The following is a 15,028-nucleotide window of genomic DNA, read 5'->3' on the forward strand; positions in this document are numbered from 1 at the left end:
GATAGTAACCATGACGACCAAAAGCAAACTTATAAATATTAAGCTGAATATGTTTTTTTTTTCTTTTTCTTTTTTATTTTTATTTATTTTTTGCCGTCTCTGCGACATGACTTCTGCAGTCAAGCGGCAAGTGTGAGCGTTCAAATGTCTCTTGTATCAGCTAAAAACTTCCGTGTTTTTTTTTTGTTTTTTGTTTTTTTTTTTTTGTAAAGAGAAGCTGGAAGATACTAAGCTGTGATTGGCTAAGCAGAATCACGTGTTCAGTTAAATCAGAGAGGGAGGGGGACAACCTTTTGTACGCTATGCACCGTTTTATTTTTCATTTTTAAATTAGATGTTCAACACAAACCTATACCTATTTTAATTATTTTTTTTCATTTTATTTATGGAAATCGCTCCAGACAAGGCATGAAGCCACTTTATGTAAAGAGCTAAAAAGAATACTATTTATTGCCAACGATAAGTGTTAGATGGAATAGATTTTGACCTAAAAAAAAAAACAGTAATTCTTAAAATCTCTAAGTATATGCAGAATGAAACGATAAAATTGTCGCCCTAGAAAAGACATGATTCCATTTCTGTTTGATGAAAACCGGTTTTCTTTTTTTCTTTTTTTTTTTTTTTTTTTTGCAGACCATCTATTAGTTGGCCAGTTGTGTACAAATCCCAAGAGCGATAGGAGCCTTCTATCAAGTCTGAAAGTGACACAATGTTCAACGAGTAAGATTGGAGATGCGCCGCTGTACAACTGATGCTCTCTAACAATCCAAGTCATGACAACAGGACCTTCGCCAGCACTTCCAGAATGCATCGCTGGATTGCTCAGGGTGATGAAAACCAAGTTTCCGGCTACGATTATGATCTTTGGTGAGGTTTCAAGTGAGGGCCACATCATGCCATCCCACAGTGTCGAATTCGGCTTGAAAGTCAGCATCAAAGTGTACCTGGATGTGCTGAAGAGTGTGGTGATCGCCTGGTGCAATCGGGTGGCTGCTGGCAGACCCTGGGTGTGGCAGCAAACTCGTTGCTGGCTCACAAGTCCAAAGAGACCCAGGCTTGGCTTTAGAAGGATTGCTACAACTTTGTACCTTCTTTTACTGCCCCCCCCCCCATCCTTCCCCAACTGAACTACTTTTTTTGGTCATACGTCGAGAACATCACCAACCTGACCTCCTACAACACTAAAGCCAGCCTGATTGTTGCTGAGCTCCCGCCGGTGCGTGTAGAAAAGACATGCTTTCAATTCCAGACCCGTATCGAGACAATGATTGAGGCAGAATGCAGCTACATTGAATAGATGTCAGCTCTACTACATAATCAAGTTACGTGAATTAATTTTTTTCAATAAGTTTTAAAATAAAGCTGTAGTGTTGTTTTCTTTAGGGCAACACTTTATTGTTCCACCTCATTTTATTTATTTTTTTTACATGGGAGTCACCACTTATCAAGGCCCAGAGACCACTCGAGGATAAGGGTTAATGGGTATACATTAGTCATTGTGATTTTAGCAAAGTAAATATTAGTGGGAATTTTATAACTTGGGTTACTTAGGGGGACGGTTCAATAAGAAATTGTTCACGTTGGACTTGAAGGTAATCAGATTGTAGTCAGCTGGAAAGCAGAGAAACGGAAGAGAATTCCACGGGCGTGCAGTTCTAAGAAAGAAGCCCTGTTCATGGAATCTAAATTTAGGTTTAGGCACAGATAGATAGTGTGGGAAATTGTTGATAGTGGTTCTGGCTAGACGAGTGTTTTTCGTGAAATTTTGGCGAGGGGGGGGCATAGATTGCAGTTCAGATGAGCACCTGCCATGAAAATATATATATATATATATATATATATATATATATATTCTTTTTTAGATTATTTAAAAAAAAAAAAAATGATACTCGATTCAAGTTTTACTGATAATTTATTATTATTCTTACTTTTATGCAAAAACTAATAAAAAAAAAACCGATTAAAAGAATTAAGTCACTGCACGCAGCATGTGATGCTTTCTCCTGATGCACTACAATGTGTCCCCAATTAGAGCAGGCATTCAATCGATTTGATTGAAAGAAATAAACGATTTCACCGATTTCGATGACAATAAAAATATGGGAGTGTAAAACATTCGTTGATCATCATTCAATCCTGGGCAACGTCGGGTCACCCTGCTAGTGAAAACTAAAGTGATCATCAGTGCTTGTAAAGCTCTCTAAAAGAGATACCTTTCTCAGCTCACTGTTCTGTACTGAGTCCATTGTTTTTCCTTTCTGTTTTAGAAGCGTTGACCATTGAGTTCCGTACTGGTTGTCAAGAAGAGAAGTTTTATGCCAATGATTTAGTACTTACCTGTGAAAATAATGTTTTTTTTTTTTGTTTGTTTTTAAATAATTGTTACTAGCAGCTCAACCCGGCTTTGCTCGGGCCTTATGTACTGTTCATAACTTTATGTGCATATATATATGTATATATTAAAGTTTGACTCATGTCCTGGTAACCTACATCTAAAATTTCAAGTATTTAGACTCAAAATTGGCGGAAGAGTTTGGTAGAGTTTTCAACAGTCAAATTGTTGAACTTTGATCCCTTGACAGCCAAATTTCTGTCTGAAAACCAATTAAAAAGGAGTTTGGTAGAGTCTGCTTTGACCTCTTGACAACCAAATTTTCCCCCCAAAACTGATTAAAAAGCTTGCTGCATGTCTGAATATCCTTTATGTAAAATTTCAAATGTTTAGACCCAAAATTAGTTGAATAGTTTGCTAGAGATTGCAAAGGTCAAATCTTTGGAACTTTGATGCCTTTGCAGCGAAATTTTCGGCCAAAACCTGATTAAAAAGCTTGTCCTATGTCTGAATACACTTTATGTAAAATTTCAAATGTTTAGACAAACATTCGCTGAGTAATTTATTAGAGACCGCAGAAGTTTTCTTTTCTTTTTTTTTTTTCTTTCTTTTTTTAACTTTGACCCCAATTTTTACCCCTTAACATTTATTGTTTTGGGCTCTAATCAAATTACACTTTTATAGATATATAGATTACTAAAAAAAGAACTTGAGATTTGAATCAATTAGAGGATAAGGGAGACAATCCAATTCATATTTTTGTTTTTTGCAAAGTTGAGTTAACGACTGTTTTAGAAGCATTGGCCATTGAGTTTTGTAGGGTTGTTGAGCTGAGATGTTTTATGCCATTGATTTAGTGTTTGCCTGTGAAACAATGTAAGTGTTGCATGTTGAGTTAATGACTTGGTAGAATGGTATGGAAAGTAAACGCCTCAGAATGAATAGTAACCAGACGAAGGTGGTGATCAATGGTTAGAAACTCACCCCCAGAAACAAGTGTGTGAAAAGGTGTTCAATGCAACTTATTTCTTTTGGCACATGTAAGCATTGGGTACACAAAAAGTAAAATTCCATTGAGAGATGACAACCAGTCTGTGGTAGGTGTTAAGGTTCATACAAAACTACCTACCAGCATAAATAAATGATAAATGTAACACAAGTACAGTAGACAAATATTTATTAACAAACACGAACAAATGACAACACTGCAATACCGAACAACATAATAAAACATTACTCACTTCAATAGTGTGTTTACCGGCTGAGTGGGGGTGGGGATTGTTGCAATATTTTGGAGCTATAATGGGGCATGATCCCACACAGTCGGACGATTCTATTTATAAACGATACTGCTAAGAACTGACGAATCAAATTAACTACGTTCTGCTACCAACCAATCAGAAACCAGAATTGCTTCATAAATATTAAACCTTTTCTGGAGCAATTTCACATGTTCTTTTCCCGGGTTTCGACACGGTAAGAATATTTTGTCCTGTGGAACTGTCTACTACAAACAAGTCACCTCCCAGGGCTTGTGTGTAACAGCGAACCATCTGAAACTGTTTCTGAAACTCAAAATGGCTTACACTTCTAGAGTTTTACTCTGTCTCTCCCGTGAGCGTTATGCTCACGGGTGGGGTGGGGGTGTTAACACGTGTTCTCGTTCTCTCCTCGATGCTCAAACTCGTTCTTCCTTGTCTCTTTTCAACGGACATCACTCCTTACTCTACACCGTAACCTGGTGTTGTTCCTTTTTATTCCCCTCTGTGTACAAGAAGTGTAAGACAAGTGTATATGTCCGAAAATAGAGTACTGTTGCCGCATCTGGGCAGGAGCTGCTCGGCACGCCTTATCCAGCCTTGGTAGAGTTCAAAATCGCCATTGAAACCTGGTAGGTGTTGCCCTTTTCTCTTTCCTGCAACCTCTTTCCCATAGAAGAGACGCTGCCAGCCTGTCTCTGCTTTGTCATTATTTTCATGGCAGGTGTTCGACTGAACTCCAATCTATGGTTCTCCCTTGCAAAACTTTCACAAAAAAAAACAATCGACTAGCTACAACCACTATATATGATTTCCCCCCACTCTCTATTTGTGCCTAAATCTAAACACAGATTCCATAAACAAAGGTTCTTTCCCAGAACTGCCTGCTTTTAGAACACTGTTCCACTGTTTTGCTTCCCGGTTGAATACAACATGGTAGCCTTCAACTCCAATGTAAACAAGTTCTTGTTGAGCTGTCTCCATAAATAATCAAATTCTACCCAATTTATACCATTAACGATTACTACACTACCAACTTACAATAATGAACTCTTATGCTCAAGTGGCCTTTTGGCTTTGATAAGTGCTGACTCGCAATAAAAAAAAAAAAAATGGAGGTGGTGAAACTCAGATGTGGAAAACGTATATTTAGATGGCATTGGAGCACAGGGTGGATCTGGTGCTAGTGTAAATGCAAGAATAAAAAGTGGATAGAATGAGTTCAGTAAATCTCCCATTACTAACCAGCAGAGAGTTACCGCTGTAGATGTAATAGTGTGCCAATTCACAAGGAAATTCCAAGGAAAACACGATAGATGTAACGTGCCATTACACTGGAACCGTGTTCATTACACTTCAGACCTCTCTCCAACCGCCATGGGTCCTGGAAATGATCGTAAAGTATATCCAGCGGTGAGGCCCCAGCTTGTGGGCTTTCGGGAGTGTAGAGCCACCTTTTAATTGCCATTGCTCCCAGGTCCACTCTGACCTGGAGTGGTAGTACCTGTTAAGGTCCCAACTATGGGTTGAATAGAAACCGACTTGAAAAAAATATATATATATATATTCTATTAAAAATTTTTTCTTCAAAATCACTGGATTCGGCATTAAATAACCTGAAAAGACGTACTTTAAATACATTGTAGCAAAGAATGTTGTTATACTGTCAGTAACACGGTGCAACAGTAACAAATGAAAATTGACTAGTCGGAAGCAAAGTTTGATTTGTCAGCTTAAATGCTATTTGGGTCTGACAGCTCGAGAAGATAAGTTCACATATAACAACCACTGACTTAGAGTCCCTGGGGTACTACAGCCATGGTCAAAATTATGGAGCGCCAATGAAAAATCAAAATTATGATTTAAACTTATATATCCTTCCTTCCTTATCTGTAAGAGATGCTCTTTTCAAAGATTTGTCTTCCATGGCGGCTGTAGACATTTTACGGCCTTGTCCTTTTGTTTTTGAAAGACTTTGTTTTCTTGTAGCTTTTAATCGTTTTCTGAACTCCCTTCTTTGAACATTCCATCTTCCTGACAATTTGTACGTGAGAATATCATTCACTAGATAAAACGACTATTTGTGCCCTTCTAATCTCTGAAAGCTGCTTCTTTGGAGGCATTTTCAAGTATACTATTATAGCACTGACAGGAATCAAATATTACCTAGAAAAATAAGAAACAACTATTACTATGTCAATGAATCATTTTGAATATTGGAATGAATTTAGTATGAAATTCAGCTAAAAAAAAAAAAAAAGGCTTTAAAGCAAAAAAAAAAAAAATACTACAATCTATTGTTAAATATTTTATATTTGCTTTCAACTATTCACTGTACAATTTTTAACTTTTAAATGCGGAGGTTTAATCTATTATCTAAGTATTTTTATAGGTGCTCCATAATTTTGACCATCGCTGTGTGTGTGTGTATATATATATATATATATATATATATATATGAACACTTAAAATTAAGATGTTTAAAATTCAACGTTATTTCAAGCGGTTAATGGTAGCCGAATGGATTAGGTCTCCGCTAATCGAGCCAGAGATGTCTCGTGATACGGGGTTCGAATCGTTCGACTGGTAGTAATCGTGACACCCTGCACTGAAGATTCCCGAAAGGATGAAACACTAGTGTCTGTAGGTATTTAATTATTATAGTAGAAAATAATTATATATATATATATATATATATATATATATGACAAAAATCTATAATCCAAATTTCAAGATGTTGACCATCTTACTGCTTATTTCTTTAAGTACGTCGACATTCACAATTCTTGACAGCATGTGTTTCCTAGCGCAAAATTATTCATGTAATTATGTCAATCAATGAATTTATTTTGCCCTTAATTCATCAGAAAAAAAGTACTTATCAATTTTAAAAGAAAATAAAGGCATGTGGGCATGATTATAAAATCTGAAACTTGCAATTATCTTTTTCCATTTTATTACGCCATCTTGGAATATAGACTATTGTCCCTTGTTATATGCTCTGTAGTTACATCGAGCTTCATAAATTAAGATTGGTATGAATAAAAGGTGAAATATAATTGGATACACATTCCCCATATATAGCACAACTGCGACATTCTGACTTCTAGTCGTTGAATACTCTCTGACTAATTACTATGTATGCCTACTGACTTTGCATTTATAGGCACTTAATTTTCATCAATTTTTGTGTTGCTTGAAGGTAACCTTAAGGTAGAATGCTGGTTAGTGAAGTCAATGATGACTTAGGAACTGGATTAGAATCTTCCAGGCAGCAGTAATTATCTCTTTCTACACTGAAGATTGCGTAAGCATGAAACACTAGTGTTTGTTACTATGAAAATAATTGTTGATATTTATTTGAAAAAATATATGGTAAGTGTTGATATTTATTTGAAAAAATATATATATATGTATGTCTGTATGTGTGTGTGTATATATGCGCAGGTGTAGCAAGGTGTAGGCGTTTATAAGTATATTAATATATATATGTACATGTGGAGTTTAGATAACTTTCGAGGTTTTATGTTTATTCTTATTTTGTTTGTTTATTTGTTTTTATTTTTTTATTTTTTATTTTTATTTTTTATTGTTTGTTTTATTTACCTTATTTTAATTTTAATTTTATTCTTGCGTAGTTATAGTTATTGCCTAGTTTCAGTGCGTGTGTGTGAGTAAAATAAAACGAACAGCATATATTCGCTTCTGAATATCTGTATTAACGTGTGTGTGTGTGTTGTGTGTGTGTGCGTGTACGTATGTAGATGGGTGTTGATTGAAAGACACCGGTCAGTACTCAGTGACCATAGGAAATGTTTTTAATTTACAGACTGCAAGACAAAAATACTAAATTTTTAAGTACCTTATGCCATAAAAACCAAAAGATGGGATGGATAAAGAGAAAGGGAAATAAAAAAGATGTTTATTATCTTCAAAGACCTCACTTGTCCTCTCACCGCTTTATGACTCCCACCCAGGTTATATTCTAACTTTACTAACGAAATAGGAAAATGTTTTTGGTTGAAATATCGGTTTTCGACGGTAATTCTTGGCCTGAAGACGTAGTCCCCCAACGCGGGTGATTACAGAAACATGTATGCACATATGTAGCCATTAATGTTTGTATAAATAAATTTAATGAAAAAATATATATATAGTCTAAAGAAGCTTTAAATAAAAAAAAAAATGCAAAAATAAAAATAAAGAATGCAGTTTAAATTCCCGGAAGGAAAATAATATAACTTTAACCTATCGCAGACCCATTACAAAGTTACAAAGGGTGTCAGTCGCTGGATTGAACTTATTCCCCCCCCTATTATTTGCATATATTTATGTAGTTAAAATTGTATGAATAAAATTAATTCATTAGTTAGTCAGTTAGTAGATGGAATTAATAATTTTATAATTTACATAAAAATTAATAATTTTATTATATCATAATTAGGACCATTTAATTCTTTCTAACTCAACAATAAACAACAACATATGCAAATAATAAATAAAATATTTATCAATATTCAAATTTTATTTTTAGCTGCAATATTTTAAGTCTAAAAAATTCTTATTTTTTACTTTACTAGAATATCTTGTTCTTTACTTTTCCAGGCTGAATTTCTTGTCCTTTACTTTTCCAGGTTTAATAAAATCTTAAGAATATTACTTTTCATGCGCGCATTTTTCCATATAATCCATGATTTTTCCAGGCATTGCTATTGTATTAATATATAAATTTATAATATTTATTAATGATTGTCAAAAAAAATTAGCTCTCAAACACACATTTATGCAATATTTATCATTCAATCACAGTAGTTCCGAGCCAGGGTCTCTACCGAGACTGCGGTTCATGAATTCGTGATCTGTATAGAGCGTAAACTAACAAAAAAGAAGATGGCACTCGGTGTCTTTTTAGATATCATTGAAGCTTTTGACAACATACCCTTCAGTAGTATGTTCAAGTCGCTACGAGAACTCAATGTGCCACAGTACTCATCCGATGGATTGAGTATATGGTGAGGCACAGAACAGTTCAAGTAGAACTACTGAGGGCAACTCTTAAAAGGGAAGTAGTTAAATGAAACCCCCAAAGTGGGATTTTATCACCTTTACTATGGAACTGTATGCTGAATCCTCTTTTAAAGGAGTTTAAAAATAGGAATATTTATGCCCAGGCTGCTGCTGATGACATCGCAGTGCTGGTCGCAGGTTCAAAAGCATCATTGGTCAGACGCATTGCCAAAATGGGACTATATTTTTCATCAAATGTGATAACGAAAAATTTGAGTTCATTCAAAGAATATGTATATCATAGAATTCACTATTTTTAATCGATAAATTCACCATTTTTTGCTATAAAATCATAAGAAGAGTTAAAAAAAATTAGTTATTAAAAAAAAGTTCGGTTTTTTTTTTAATTATAAAAAAAAAAACGATACACGGGATTGAACCTAAAATCTTTCCACCAACCCCCGGTACTCTAACCGTTACGCTAACATGTCATATTGGCAAAATCGCAGTAAAAATTATTTATATACAAAAAAAGTTATGCAAAATAAAAAAAAAAAAAAGCGTTAGTCACTTATGTACTTACTCTCCTGTTTTGTGAACCCACATATTTTGCTGTAACTTTTTTTCTACTGAACCAATTTTCGAAAATTGTTTTTCAAAATGTAGCTAATGAGGAGTTCTATTCAACTATATAACCTGTTTTAAATTTGGTTGCGAACGGAATTAGTGGTGGGGGTTGAATGTGTCTCGATTCATTCAATTTCAGACTTAAGCATATATTCAACCACTACCGTGGTTGAATGATACAGAATGTTATTTTTCTAGCAATAATCATATTTAGTATGAGTTACTTCCCCTAGGAGTCTTAGGAAGAATTTCTCCCTTACAATGGAGTAGTCACCTCACATTTTAGTGACGTGTATGAATATATATAATGTAAGCGCATACACGTATATTAATTGTTTATGTATTTAATTAATTGCTATAGAGAAAATAGTTATCCACAGTCATGCTGATTAGCCATATATACTGCGAAAGACATGTCCAAGTATTTTATCTATGATATACATTTATGTTTATTGGAAAAATATGCTTGTTCGATTATATTTCACCATTCATTTGTACCAGACTAAAAGAAAACACGATTGCAACTTCTCTTCCAATTTTATGATTTTGTTTTCATATCCATGTTCCTTTATTTTATTTTAAAGTTGATCAGTTTCTATTCTTCCGATGAGTAAAGCGGAATGGATTGAAAAATTGACAATTATTGCATGAATGATTCTGTGCTACGAAACAGGTGCTGTCTAGAATTTAACATTTTAACATGCTGAAAGAAATAAACGGTAAAATGGACAACGTCTTCAAATTTGGAATATAGACTTTTTTGTCATATATATATATATATATATATATATATATACAGCATAATTATGTTGACACACCGGTTCTCATTAGATCACCAAAGTTAAGCAACGTTGAACCTGGTTAGTACCAGATGGGTGACCATTTGGAAATTCTAGGCGCTGTATGTGCTCTCTGCTTATCTCAGAATTGTTTCCAGTCGTCCTGGACATCTACTTGCCACTAGTATTTAACAACGCCGACTTAGGAGAGATTTTGCTGGAGATTGCACAACTCTTGCCACAAAAATTCAATGAGCAGGTACTCTTACAGTGGGTATCTATAGTCTGTCAAACTGAAGGAAGCTGCAATATATATATAATTATAAAACACAAATGACCTTGTAACGATGTATGTAACCCACTTTCCGGTTTACGACATCCGGTTGCGCATACGCGCATAACCTTCGCACTGAAATATTAACGTTATTATTTCGAAATTATTATTTAACATGGGAAGATTGAGGTTTAAAATAACTTAAACGTAATACAGAAATGAGCGATGTAAAAAAATAAAAAAATAAAAAAAAAATAAAAAAATAAAAGCAGATATATCAAAATTTGAATTTAACTATAAGAGGTATCATGGTATCTGTTCAGTGCACATTTACCTATAAGTATGACCAACCACTTATAATTCAGTAATTGTAAATTGTTTTGTTTTTAAAAAATAGTTAATTATAATAAACAGAACGACCCATAGAAATCTATCTATACTCTTTTTTTCATTTTAATATACTTTCATAGAAATGTTTCTGTTATGTAAAAAAAAAAAAAACTATTTTCTTTACGTCACAATTGTCACGCTCATACATTTTTTTTTTTTACATAGGCATCGCCACATTATCAAGGCCAAGAGGCCACTCAAGGATAAGGGTTAAAGAGTGTACAGTAGAAATTGGACAATATAGTAATCATTAGTAATGAAAATTTGGTAAATTTGATAACTTATATGGAACGGCTCATCAAGAACTTATTTACGTTAGACTTGAAGACAACCATATTGTAGTCAGCCGGAAAGCAGGAAAACATGAATTCCATAGCTAATATAAAATACTGACTCAACGGGTCACGGGTAGTCTAGTATATATATATATATATATATATATATATATATATACATACACACACACACACACTTGTAATATTATTTATTTGTACACACGCAATTTTTATCTTTGAATAACAATTTCTACTTTGCTTTCTTCTGTATAGCCGAGGAGGATGTGCCGTCATCTTATTGGATTTGCCCCCCCCCCCCCTCATCATATCTACTTCTGTCTTTGTTCTGTTGTAAGATTATCAGAAATTCCTTTCACCCACCTACACGCACTCCCACACACAACGGTCTGCCAAAGATTTAGCCTCAGGCTCTTCCTTCCGTCTTTCGTCTTTTGCAACTTTTCTGTAGAGTTCCATTGTGTTTCTTTCTATTACCCCGTACGCGAGGTGCTACGTGGCTTTAATTTCTTTGGCTTTTATAGTCGCACGTATTTGTCACCGGATGGGTAGGTCGGTGGGGGGAGCCCCGGGGATAGGAGCGGGGTGCAGAGTGTTGGAAGGAAAATACGTTTATGCATAATCTTTTGTATATTTGCACATAAGTGTATATGTATATAGTTTGTTTTTGCTTGGCGTCTTTGATGTGTGTTTTTGCACTGTTCAGAAGGTCTTGGGTCGTTATTTGTGGACGAATATACGACAAGCGCTGTTCATTTTGAGATGCACGATTTGCTAAGCAAGTGCGATCGCCTTGCAAATCGATTTTGATCGTGGCAATTATTTTATTACCAGTCACCGCTTATCAAGGCCAAAATCCGCTCGAGGATAAACGATTAACGAGATTGCCAGTTGGATGACACACGGTACCATGAGAGGAGTGAAAACAAATCGGCTTATGAACAAAAAAGATTGATTTCTTAAGACTGCTCAACAAATATTTCCTTTTTTTTTTTTTTTTTACATTGGACTTGAAGAAGACCACGTTGTAGCTAGAAGGGAAGTAGTGTTCCCCAGGTGGGGAATTCTTGTAAAGAAACACCGTTCATAAAAAATTCCGTTTCGTTTTGAGTACACGGATGGGGGGGGGGTTGAAAGAAAAATTCTAACCCTACGACCACGCAAGGGAGACAATCTTATAATAATACTTCAAGTTAAGTAAAGATTTATTATTTCACAAAGAATACCATTACTATGCAAGGGCGGCAACTTAAAATGCCTAAAATTATATGGATATATTCTAATAGTAAGCTAATCCCTATCTCTACTATTATATAAAAGTCACTTTGTGTGTGTGAGTTCCTCATAGGCTCAGCAGTTTCGGAACCTATCTTTTGGAAATTTCACACAAAGCTAATTTATATGTCTGGCAGTGTTCTTAGATATGTTTCGTATAGAAATTCATCTGATAACAATCGAAAAAATCCGATCCTCAAAAGTTTTCCTTTCTTATAGATATAAAAGAATTTTTACAGGGGAATAATTTGCATTATACCAGCAAAGGGAGATAATAAAATTTCAGCAAATCATTTCTTCTTAAAAAACAAAAAACAAAACAGCATTATTGTCATCTGTAGATATATCTCGGTGATCAAAGAGCATTCGACTACAGATCAAATAATCCTGTGTTCAAGTCCAGGTGTACCTCGCCATTTTATTTTAATTTTTTTCTTATTAATGAGTTAAATTCACGATAAAAGTAGAGGTACCATTTAAAATCTCCATAATTTCTTCATTTGCATGCGTTAAAACTAAACATTAATCAGAAGTGACTTTTCCAGGGAATTCATCATCAAGCTCAAATATCAGCTAACATGATATTGTAAGCAAACACAGGTAGATTTGATGAACGACATTATCATTATTAATTTTCTAAAAAAAATTTTTTGTGAATTAGTCGACTGCGCAAATTATTTCTCATAATATATAATCTATTAGATAAATCTCACCTGTCTGTTAAAATGTATGTATATATGTATATGTGTATGTATGTATCTATGTATGTATGTCTAAAACTTTTGATAGAGGCAACGGATTTTCACAAGATCACTATAGTTTTGAAGCTCCACCCTTCAGATGACAAATATCGAAAAATTTGGCTAAAAACAATTCCTTCACACTTAACTGGGCACTTTTCTACAAGGAGGGGGTCGCTTTTTTTGCCGATAGTTTCGAAAATCTTCCCCTTACCAGTCTTAATTTGATCAGCCTTAATTTAAACCTTCGCTACTTCTGCTTTGGCGATGGACGCAACGGCAAAGACCTCACTTTTTTTCTCACAATCTTTTCTTCCTAAAGATTTATATATAATGATTAGATCACTCTGACAGGCGTTAAAAAAACATTTAAAAAATAAATGTTTAAAATTCAACAGCATTTCTCGCGATTAACATTAGCTGAATTGATTAGGACTTTGCTAATGAAGCCAGATGGCTTCTGTTGCCGGGTTCGAATCTATCGACCGATGTTAATTGTGAGACCCTGCACTAATGACTCCTGAAAGGATGGCACACTAGTGTCTGTAGATAGTAAATAATTATATATATATATATATATATATATATATATATATATATATATATATAAAATGGACTCTCATTGATTTTCAACGTATGAGCTCCCGCCACAAGTTGCTCAGATGATTTGTTTATAGTGGTGAAGGCTTTGTGTAGAACCAACCACACTTTTTGGTATTACTGCTAACCTTTTGTCGCTGGGTTCGAATCAGGCAGAGGTAGTTGGAGAGAGTCGTTCTGGCGTGACTTGCAGCTTGATACCAGTATCTTGGTAATGTCTACATACAATGGTACATTCTAATCCATGCCTTCCAAACAGTTGAACTGATTCAGATAATTCACTGCATCTGGAGCAGGACTTTTGTCCGTCATCACTGGAACAAGTTTGTCCCCTTCTACCTTACATCAATTGGTCCTGGATATGACCTTAAACTATATCCAGTGGTGAGGCCCCAGCTTGTGGGCTTTGGGGAGTGTGGAGCCACCCTTTAATTGCCATTGCTCCCAGGTCCACTCTGACCCGGAGTGATAGTACCTGTTAAGGTCCCAACTATGGGTTGAATAGAAACCGACTTGAAAACAACAAATATATTCTATTAAAAAAATTTTTCTCCAAAATCTTTGAATTCGGCATTAAATAACCCGGAAAAGGGTTGATATGCCGTAAAACAAAAACACCCAACCAACCAACCTTACATCTTCACTCAGATGGTGCCATTTCAAATGCACATCATATAACCCGACGGATCCATACCAAAATTGCAATTTTTTTTTCCCACTGGAAATCTTAGGAAGAATTGTCTCCATTACATTAGAACCCCAGGATACTACATAAAAAATTAGTCACAAAATACAGTACAGTATATAATACCAAGGCAAAGGTGATCGTCACGCCAGAACGACTTTCTCCAACTACCTCTGCCTGATTCGAACCCAGCAACAGAAGCCATCCTTGGCTTCATTAGTGAAGACCTAATCAATTCAGCTACTGTTAATCGCGAGAAATGCTGTTGAATGTTTAGCAAATATTGTAACCAGCATTTGGAAAAAACATCAATTTTACATCGTAACCTGAAAAAAAAAAAAAAACCGTATCCTAGGGCTACCGTATCCCCGGGGTTCTACTGGTACAATTGAGTAGTTGCCTCACATTTTAGGGACGTATTGACTGGTGTTAATTTTGACACCATGCACTGATGATTCCTGAAAGGATGAAACGCTAGTGTCCGTAGGTATTTATTAATTGTTATAGTAAATAATTATGTCAGCCCCTTTAAGAAATTCGTTTCTTATCGCTAAGCACTTTAAGTTGAATTAAAACTCATTCAATTTAGCTGCTATTTGCAAATCATCCTATAATGATTAGATCACTCTGACAGACGTTTAAAAAAAAAAAACTTAAAAAATAAAATGTTTAAAATTTAACAGCATTTCTTGCGGTTAACGGTAACTGAATGGATTGCGTCCTTGCTAATGAAGCCAGAGATGGTTTCTGTCGCTGGGTTCGAATCT

General features: G+C 34.9%; 1 long non-coding RNA gene and 1 pseudogene across 2 annotated transcripts in view; both read left to right on the top strand.

Moving 5' to 3' along the window:
* The window catches only part of LOC145296891 (uncharacterized), a 460,744-nt gene that overhangs the window by 208,006 nt on the left and 237,710 nt on the right, over positions 1 to 15,028 (top strand). The window lies entirely within an intron of this gene.
* Positions 10,017 to 10,133, top strand: LOC145297090 (5S ribosomal RNA; annotated as a pseudogene).

This window comes from Euprymna scolopes, chromosome 17 (genome assembly GCF_053919585.1).
Source record: "Euprymna scolopes isolate OS-2025 chromosome 17, ASM5391958v1, whole genome shotgun sequence".
NCBI classification, from domain to species: domain Eukaryota; kingdom Metazoa; phylum Mollusca; class Cephalopoda; order Sepiida; family Sepiolidae; genus Euprymna; species Euprymna scolopes.